Source organism: Jaculus jaculus, chromosome 15 (assembly GCF_020740685.1).
Source record: "Jaculus jaculus isolate mJacJac1 chromosome 15, mJacJac1.mat.Y.cur, whole genome shotgun sequence".
NCBI classification, from domain to species: domain Eukaryota; kingdom Metazoa; phylum Chordata; class Mammalia; order Rodentia; family Dipodidae; genus Jaculus; species Jaculus jaculus.
In genome coordinates, this window is record NC_059116.1 from 6,057,840 (window position 1) to 6,066,198 (window position 8,359).

At 38.5% G+C, this 8,359-nt stretch overlaps 1 pseudogene; it reads left to right on the forward strand.

Moving 5' to 3' along the window:
- The first annotated feature begins 719 nt into the window (after nucleotides 1–719).
- LOC101598265 lies at nucleotides 720–1,314 on the forward strand (annotated as a pseudogene).
- Nucleotides 1,315–8,359: the final 7,045 nt, after the last annotated feature.

Sequence of the window (8,359 nt, forward strand, 5' to 3'; positions counted from 1 at the left end):
AACTCTCAGTGATCCTCCTACCTCTGCCTCCAGAGTGCTGGGATTAAAGGCATGTGCCACCACACCCAGCTCACAGTATGTTGTTAATTAAAAAAAAAATAGAAGTATTGCTGGATGTGATGACACACACCTTTAATCCCAGCACTTGGGAGGCAGAGGTAGGAGGATCTCTGTGAGTGTTGAGGCCACCCTTGGACTAGTGAATTCCAGGTCATCCTGGGCTAGAGTGAAACCCTACTTAATGAAAAGAAAAAAAAATAGAACTATATTGCAAGAACTAGAATATAGATTCTGATTTATGGTGATGTCCTCACTTTGGGGAAGTTTATATTAAGAAAGTAACTATTTAAAAAAATAGATTTGAGCTGGGCATGGTGGCACACACCTTTAATCCCAGCATCTGGGAGGCAGAGGTAGCAGGATCACCATGCGTTCGAGGCCACCCTGAGGCTACATAATGAATTCCAGGTCAGCCTGGACTAGAGTGAAACCCTACCCTAAAAAACAAAACAAACAAAGATTTATAAAAATTCTGATTGCACAACAGATGCACACTGCAATCCATCTTGCAGAGTAGCTCACTTAGTGTAATGTTATTTGTTTACTATGATTATAAAATCTGTGTCAAAAGAGAAAATTTTAATTATGTAATGCTAAGAGATAAAACACAATAATGAGTTCAGCTGTGTGTGTGTGTGTGGGGGGGGGTTACACAGTGAATGTGGACCTGGGAGCAGTTGCCCACGAAGGACATTGCCAAGTGCCTTCAGGATCATGGTTCAGATTTCTTTCTTGCAGAGCTTAAATTATTAGGGAGCATTAACCATATAGCTAGAACAGCTAATAAGGATCATTTTGTTACAGCTTATAACCATCTTTTAGAAAGTAAGCATTTCAAGCATATTGAAAATATAAGTCAAGTATCTGAGGAGTGAAAAATGTGAAGCTTAGTGAAGATAAACTCAAAGACACGAAGCCTGAGGAGACTCTGGGTGAGGGTCCTCCAAAACGTACAAAATCTGTTCTTAAGAAGACAAAGTTTCCCAAAAGGGGAGATATTCCCTGTATGCAGGAACACTACAGGATGGAACTGTATTTGATACTAATATTCAAACAAGCTCAAAGAAGAATAAAAATGCCAAGCCTTTGAGCTTTAAGGTTGTAGTAGGCAAGGACATCAGAGGCTGGATTGAAGCACTCTTGACTATGACTAAAGGACAAAAGGCCCAACCAGAGATGGAACCAGAATGGGCTCATGGAAAGAAAGGATAGCCTGATGCCAAAAGTCCATCAACTGGAAGACTCATTTTTTGAAGACTAATTAGTAGCTATTGATTGAGATGGCAATATCACTTCAGAGGTTTAAAGACATCAGCCACAATAATGACTTGGTGTTGAAACTTCTGTAACTAATTGGAGCTTGTTACTATTATAAAGGAAGAGTCAACTGGAAAATTCAGTAAATTAAAACTTGTTTTCTTGATCCCAATTTTTTCTTATATAGCCCCAAGTATTTCACTATAACTGTGCCAAATATTAAGAATTATTTTTCTTTTGACCTCATATTGTTAACATAAAGGCTTAATAAAAATGTATGAACTGGCAAAAAAATACAAGAGTGATGTCAACATTTTTAAATATTCATAAAAATGTGCAAAGTAGTGTAAATAAATACTACATTTGATAAAAAGCAATGAAAATAATGTCTTCTTAAAATTCCTACAGAACGATCCTAAATTTCAGTGTTTTCCTGCATTGTCAAAAGGAAAGAAAAATATTTGTGGGCATGAATTCAAGAGAAAATGGTAATAAATTTAAAACAAGAGTTTCATTACTTAGATCAGGCAGTAAATATTGTAGAAATCAGAGAGATTCATTTAGAGTCAGTGCAATCTGATAAACTAGAGTTATCCTTCCAGTTCTCTGTGCAAGTATGAAAATGGAAAGAGAACCTCCTGTGCGTTTTTACCTGTGAAGGCGACAGCCTGGAGCGTCACTGTTCTTTGCAAGTCACAGGTGGGGAGCTGGCGGCATGGCTCAGTGGGTAAGATGCTTGCCTTAAATCTAACAACCCAGGTTCCATTCCCCAGTACATAAGCCACATGCACAAGGTGGAACATGCATCTGGAGTTTGTTTGCAGTGACTGGAGGCCCTGCCACAACCATTCTCTCTGTCTCTCTTTTCTCTCTATCTCTTTCTGCTTGCAAATAAATAACTGAATACAAATATTTTAAAACAAGAAAGTCACAGGTGGGAGGGCTTAACTTGCAACCTCATAAATTACCAGCATTGTACTGAAGGCTGGCGCTTGCTGATGTAGCCTCTTATTCCACACAGATCGCCCTTAGCCCATCCTTTTGTATTGACTGTACCTAGTGTGAGGAGGAGTGTGAGCCCCTTTCCCTGTGGCTTTATAGTTAACAATAAACAGTTGTGTCTAATGTAGCCTTCTAGTACTTTCTGTTGTCTCTCCAATAGTACAGTGATAATTGCACCATTGGGCTGTCTTGGGAGGCATCAGTTCTCCCTCCAGGGTAGATAAACTGGAAGAATTAGGGTTAGACATTTCATCCTGTCAATGGAACAGAATTATTGCCAAAGAGGACACAATAGAAAGTTTTATTTACATATCTTTTGTGCCTGAATTTCACTGGGTACTAAGCTAAAAAATAATTTAAAGTTACTATAAACTATTTTTTATAAACATTCCAGAAAAAGCATAAAAGATGAAATATCAAGCTGGTCATGGTGGCATACACCTTTAACCCTGAAACTTGGGAGGCAGAGGTAGGAGGATTGCTGTGAGTGTGAGACCAGCCTTATACTAATAGTGATTCCTAGGTCAGCCTAGGTTAGAGTGAGACCATACCTTGAAAAACAAAGACCAAACACACACACACACACACAAAAAGAAAAAGATGAAATACCCACTTAAAAATAAATCTAAGTAATAAATATAGAGCTATCTTTCTTTGGTATCAATACACTTAATTAGGTTAACCAACAAATCACATTTCCTGAGTTTCTATGAAATCAACAGCAGCCAGATGGAATGTCCCCACAAGTATTGTTGGGACATCTTGAATCTGTAATGTTGATCATACTTCACATAAGTTAATGATGTCACCAAACTTCCACAATCCTAAATGGAATTTTAGGGGAGTATAGCAGGCGGAAGATAACGTGGGACTCATTATCTCCAATTAAATTAATATTTCAGGGGCTGGAGTGATGGTTCAATGGTTAAAGGTGCCTGATTCTAAAACCCAGTGGTCCAGATTCACCCATGTAAAGCAAGATGCCCAAAGTGGCACATGTGTCTGGAGTCCATTTGTAGTGGTAGGAGGCCACTAACCCATATTCACTCTCTCTGCATCTGTCCCTTTCTCTGTGTTCATCTGTCTCCTAAACAAACAAGCAAGCAAATAAATAAATAAATAAATATTTCATCTTAGAGATACTTAGGAAAAAAAAAATTACAAAAAAGTTGTAAACAAGGCACAAGGAATTCCTGTATTCCCTTCACCAAATTCCTTCCATGTCCATGTTATTGTTTTTCATTTTTAGTTTTTTATTAGCGAGAATGACAACAAGAGAAAGAGGGAGAGAGGGAGAGAGAGAGATACAGAATCAGAGGCAGAGAGAATTGGCACGCCAGGGCCTTAGCCACTATAGTCAAACTCCAGACCTGTGTGCTACCTTTGTGTGCATGTGTAATCCTGTGCACATGCATCACCTTGTGTGTCTGGCTCGCATGGGTTCTGGGGAGTCAAACCTGTGTCGTTAGGCTTTTCAGGCAAGTACCTTAACCACTAAATCATCTGTCTAGCCCCTATAATAATATATTTCTTAAAGCTGTAAAACCAACAACATCAAACATCATTATTAACTAAAATCCAGGCTCTGAATTTCACTCATTTTCCCAGTAATGCTGTTTTCCTGCTTTAGGAACGAAACCAGAACACCATATGGTATTTAGCATAATTACTTTTTGCCAGGAAAAAATGAGACACACATAAGTTATATAATTATAGCATATAATGATGACTTTCCCTGTGGCATTTTATATCTTCCCAATTCATTCTCTATGTAGTAGGAAACACCAATAGCGAAATGAAAATCATGGGGGGGGGTAGTATTCAACTTATATGTACACATTGTCTACTCAGAGGTAGTCTCCACAGAAACTAGGGATGATTTGATCACTGTAGCGTATTTCTCTGTGTTAGAATAGTTCCGTCCTGGCTGGCAGGATTAGCTGACTTATCCTGTATCTCCTTAATGAGAACTACACCCATTACATCCCCCACAACACACTCCCAAATTATGTTTAGTATGTTTACTCCAATATAGGAAAGGATGTGATAGGTTTTCAAAGTCAAGAGCAGGGGGGGAAAAAAAAAAACAGAGGGAAAAATTAGCCTTTTGCTAAGTGCTGACAGGCCAGCTTCCCACGGGCCGCCTGCGTCTGCTGTAAGGTCCTTCCAGGAGGTACTCACTGCCCAGGCCTCGGAGTCAGCACTAACTCGGCTTTCAGGCATCCTGCTTCCAGTGCCCCAGCTCTGGTTCCCTTGGCCCCTCGTAGGTCTTCCGCTTTAGGCATCTCACTGTCCTTTCCTCAAGGCCCTGTCAGACTCCAGACTTAAGGCATCTAGAGCTTCTTTATCATTTCTCTCTCTAGACCTATCTTCCTTTCTTTCTTCTCCCAGCCCATTGAATTGGACTCCTTCCTCTCTCCCTCCCTCCTTTCCTTCCCTCCTCCTCTCCTTCTTCCCTTCCTTCTTTGCTTTTCTTTCTTTCTTTTTTTTTTTTTCTTTCCGTATATATAGAAGTGAGGAGGTTGGTCATTTGTCAAAGCACTTGCCATACAAACACAAACAAAAGGACCAGAGTTCAGATCCCCAGAAGCCATGTAAATGCTGGCTGTGTGAGCCTCCCTAGAGTCCCAGTACTTGGTAGTCAGAGACAGGAGATCCCTGAGGTAACCGGCTAGTTAAACTAGCAAAGTCAGCAAGCTCTGAGTTTAATGGGAGTCCTTGTCTCAACAAATAAGGTGGGGAGAAACTGACGAAGAGACCCATTGTCAGGCTCTGGCCTCCACACACATCTTATTGATATTTGATTACACATATGTGAACACACACACACACACACACACACACTTGAACATGCATACACATGCACAGTACATACACACATATATGTAAAATAATAGAAATGAAACAAACTGGGCTGGAGTGATTGCTTAGAGGTTAAGGCACTTGCCTGCAAAGCCTAAAGACACAGGTTCAACTCCTCAGAACCCACAAAAGCCAGTTGAATATGGTGAAGCATGAGTCTAGAGTTCATTTACAGTGGCCAGAGGCCCTGGTGTGCCCATATTCATTCTCTTTCTCTCTCTTTCCCTCTCATAAGAAAGTAAGTAAGAAAGAAAGAAAAGGAAGAAATGAAACAAACTATTGTTCCTATATATTTTGCTATCTCACATTGGAGCTTAATATTTTCTATGAGACTGGAATATTCAAATCACAGTACCATCTTCTGTTTTATTTGAGATGTAGGAGGATTCTGTGTTTCTTCCCTTTGGGCCATAAAATTTGTTAATCTTCTCTTTTATCTCAGTCTGAATTTGGGCCAAGGAATTCTTAGACTTCTTAGTGAGGCAGTACCTCTATTCCTGAATCAGACATAAAAAGAAAGACTTCTGAACTAGAGTTGAAGTTTGATAACTATATGTTAATGTAGATTTTAAGAATGAGGGTTAAGAGAAAGAGAGTGACTCTGAAACAAATAAGACACCTCAGGTGGGGCTTAGGCTTCTCAAGAGAGAGCTTTAATCAAGTGCCTTAGTAGTCAGCATTTATTCCATTTTCATGCCTCACAAGTCACATCTCAAAGGGTTGCTGGATTAAAATAAAAACATTTTAACAGAATCAAAGCATGCATGTATTGTAGTTAGAAGAGAAAGTATAAAATCCAACAAGATCTTGTTCTCAAAAAATTTGAAAATGTCATCATGTTTTTTGTGACTTTCTTTAAATATACATTCTGTAAAAAAAAAAAAAAAGAACAAGCTGAGGATAAAATTAAGATTACTCAGTGTTATGATCTACCAGTCAAAACTGTTATGATATTTGACTAGGTTGGTTTCTGATTCATAATCTCAGTGTCAAAATGGAAGTAAGAATGCATGTTCTATTTTTATGTTATGTTTTTCTTGAGACAAAGTCTAATATTGTCATCAAGGCTGGCCTGGAGCTCCTTATGTAACCCAGGCTGGCTTGAATATATGGCAATACTCATATTTCCATTCTTTGAGTTCTAGGATTACAAGCATGGGCCACCTTGCCTGGCTCAGGTTTGGCATTTTAATAGTGTTATCACAAGATAGTTCACTAATGTTATGCATAGAATTAGTAGTCCATTTGTAATATGTAACTATCATTGTAATCAAATATTACAATATTTTATTAATCTTAAAAACACTATCAATAGTCAGTAATTCCCCTTCTGCCATACTCATCCACCATGCTTTAGGACCCCCATTGTGCTAAGTAATCAATAGGCTACTTCCTGCCTCCATTTCTTCACCTCTCCCGACATTTCCCAGAAAGGGGTTCATGCAATATGTGCCCCATGTACCTGGCTTCTTTCTTAGCACAGTGCTAGCCCACAGCCATGACAGTTTAGCCCACCTTTCTGTGGCTAAATAGTACCACTGTAGGAATAGCATTCAAAGTTCATTTCCTAGGTTTTTTAAAATTTATTTTATTTTTTATTTAGTTATTTGAGAGACAGAAAGAGGGAGAAAGAGAGAGAATGGGCACACTACGTCATCCACCCACTGCAAACGAACTCCAGACACACAGGCCACCTTGTGCATCTGGCTTACGTGGGTCCTGGGCAATTGAATCTGGGCCCTTTGGCTTTGCAGGCAAGCGCCTTAACCACTAAGCGATCTCTCCAGCCCTCAAAGTTCATTGTTATGTCAGTGAGAATTTTGTCATTTGCCTTTAGAATACTGCTACTGCAAACATTTATGTTATGTTTTCAATATTGTTATATTTCATTTCCCTTGGGTGTATGCCTTGCAGTAGAATTGGTGGGTGATGTGGTAGCTCTATTTAGCATTTGGAGAAACTGCCAGGCTATTTTCAAAAGTGGCTGCAGAATTTCACATTCCCAACAGTGGATGAGAATTCCAACTTCTCCATTTTCTTTTCTTTTCTCTCTCTTTTTTTAATTAATTAGTTTGTACTCAGTGAATACAGTCAAGTAGGTACCATTGTTAGGCTGGTCCATGTCCTAACCCCTCCCCACGGCCCCTCCTTGTTGAGTTATTTGGGTCATGCATTGTGGAGTTAGTCCACAGTTATGGGTAGGAGAAATGTCTCTGCATATCCTGGCCCAATGTGTGGCTCTGACATTCTTTCAGCCTCCTCTTCTGCAAAATTTCCCTGAGCCATGTTAGATTCATTTTGGGTCTGCTTCAGTGATGAAGCCTTGGGAGCCTCTGTGTCTCTGGATATCTGATTTAGTAGGAGTTGATTTTCTCTACTTTCTTGCCAGAACGTGTGATGGGCTTTTCACATTAGAGTCACTATTGAGTATGTGAAATGGCACCTTATTGATATTTGATTTGCACTTGCTTAATGACTTGGAGAATCATTTTAGGAACCCAGAGAGCATTCATATATCTTATTTGGAGAACTATCTATTCAAATATTTTGCTCATTTTATTAATTGCATTATTTGTCTTTTAATGGATGAATTATAAGAATTCTTTATATATCCAGAATATTTAGCAAGCATATAATCTGCAGATATGTTCTTGAATTCTGTGCAATATTCTTTAAGTTTCTTGGTAACACTTTGAAGACCAGTTTACATGTATGCAATCTCATCTCTCCATTGCATAATCTAAAATTTACTTCTGTGTTTTCTGAGATTTCCATTGCTTGAATTATTACAGTCAGGTATTTGATAAATTATTACTTATGTTTTAGTTATGTTGTAAAGATCAGTTTTGTTCTTTTGTATGTGAATAACCAGTCATCACAATACCATTTGTAAACTTGGCCATTATATCACTTACTGAATTCTCTTGTTGAAATCAAGTGAACCTAGCTGGAAATATGTGTTCAGATTCAATTTTTTTTCATCCGTAAGTTGATCCTTATGCTAGAAAAACTTTATTTTCATATAGCTTTGCATTAAGTTTTCAAATTGAAATTATAGAGTATAAATCTCCCAGTCTACTTTTGTGAAACTATTGGACTAATATGGGTTGATTTGAATTTCCACAGAATTTTTTAGGATCAGTGGGTCAATTTCTTCAAAGTAAGGAGGTTAGGATTT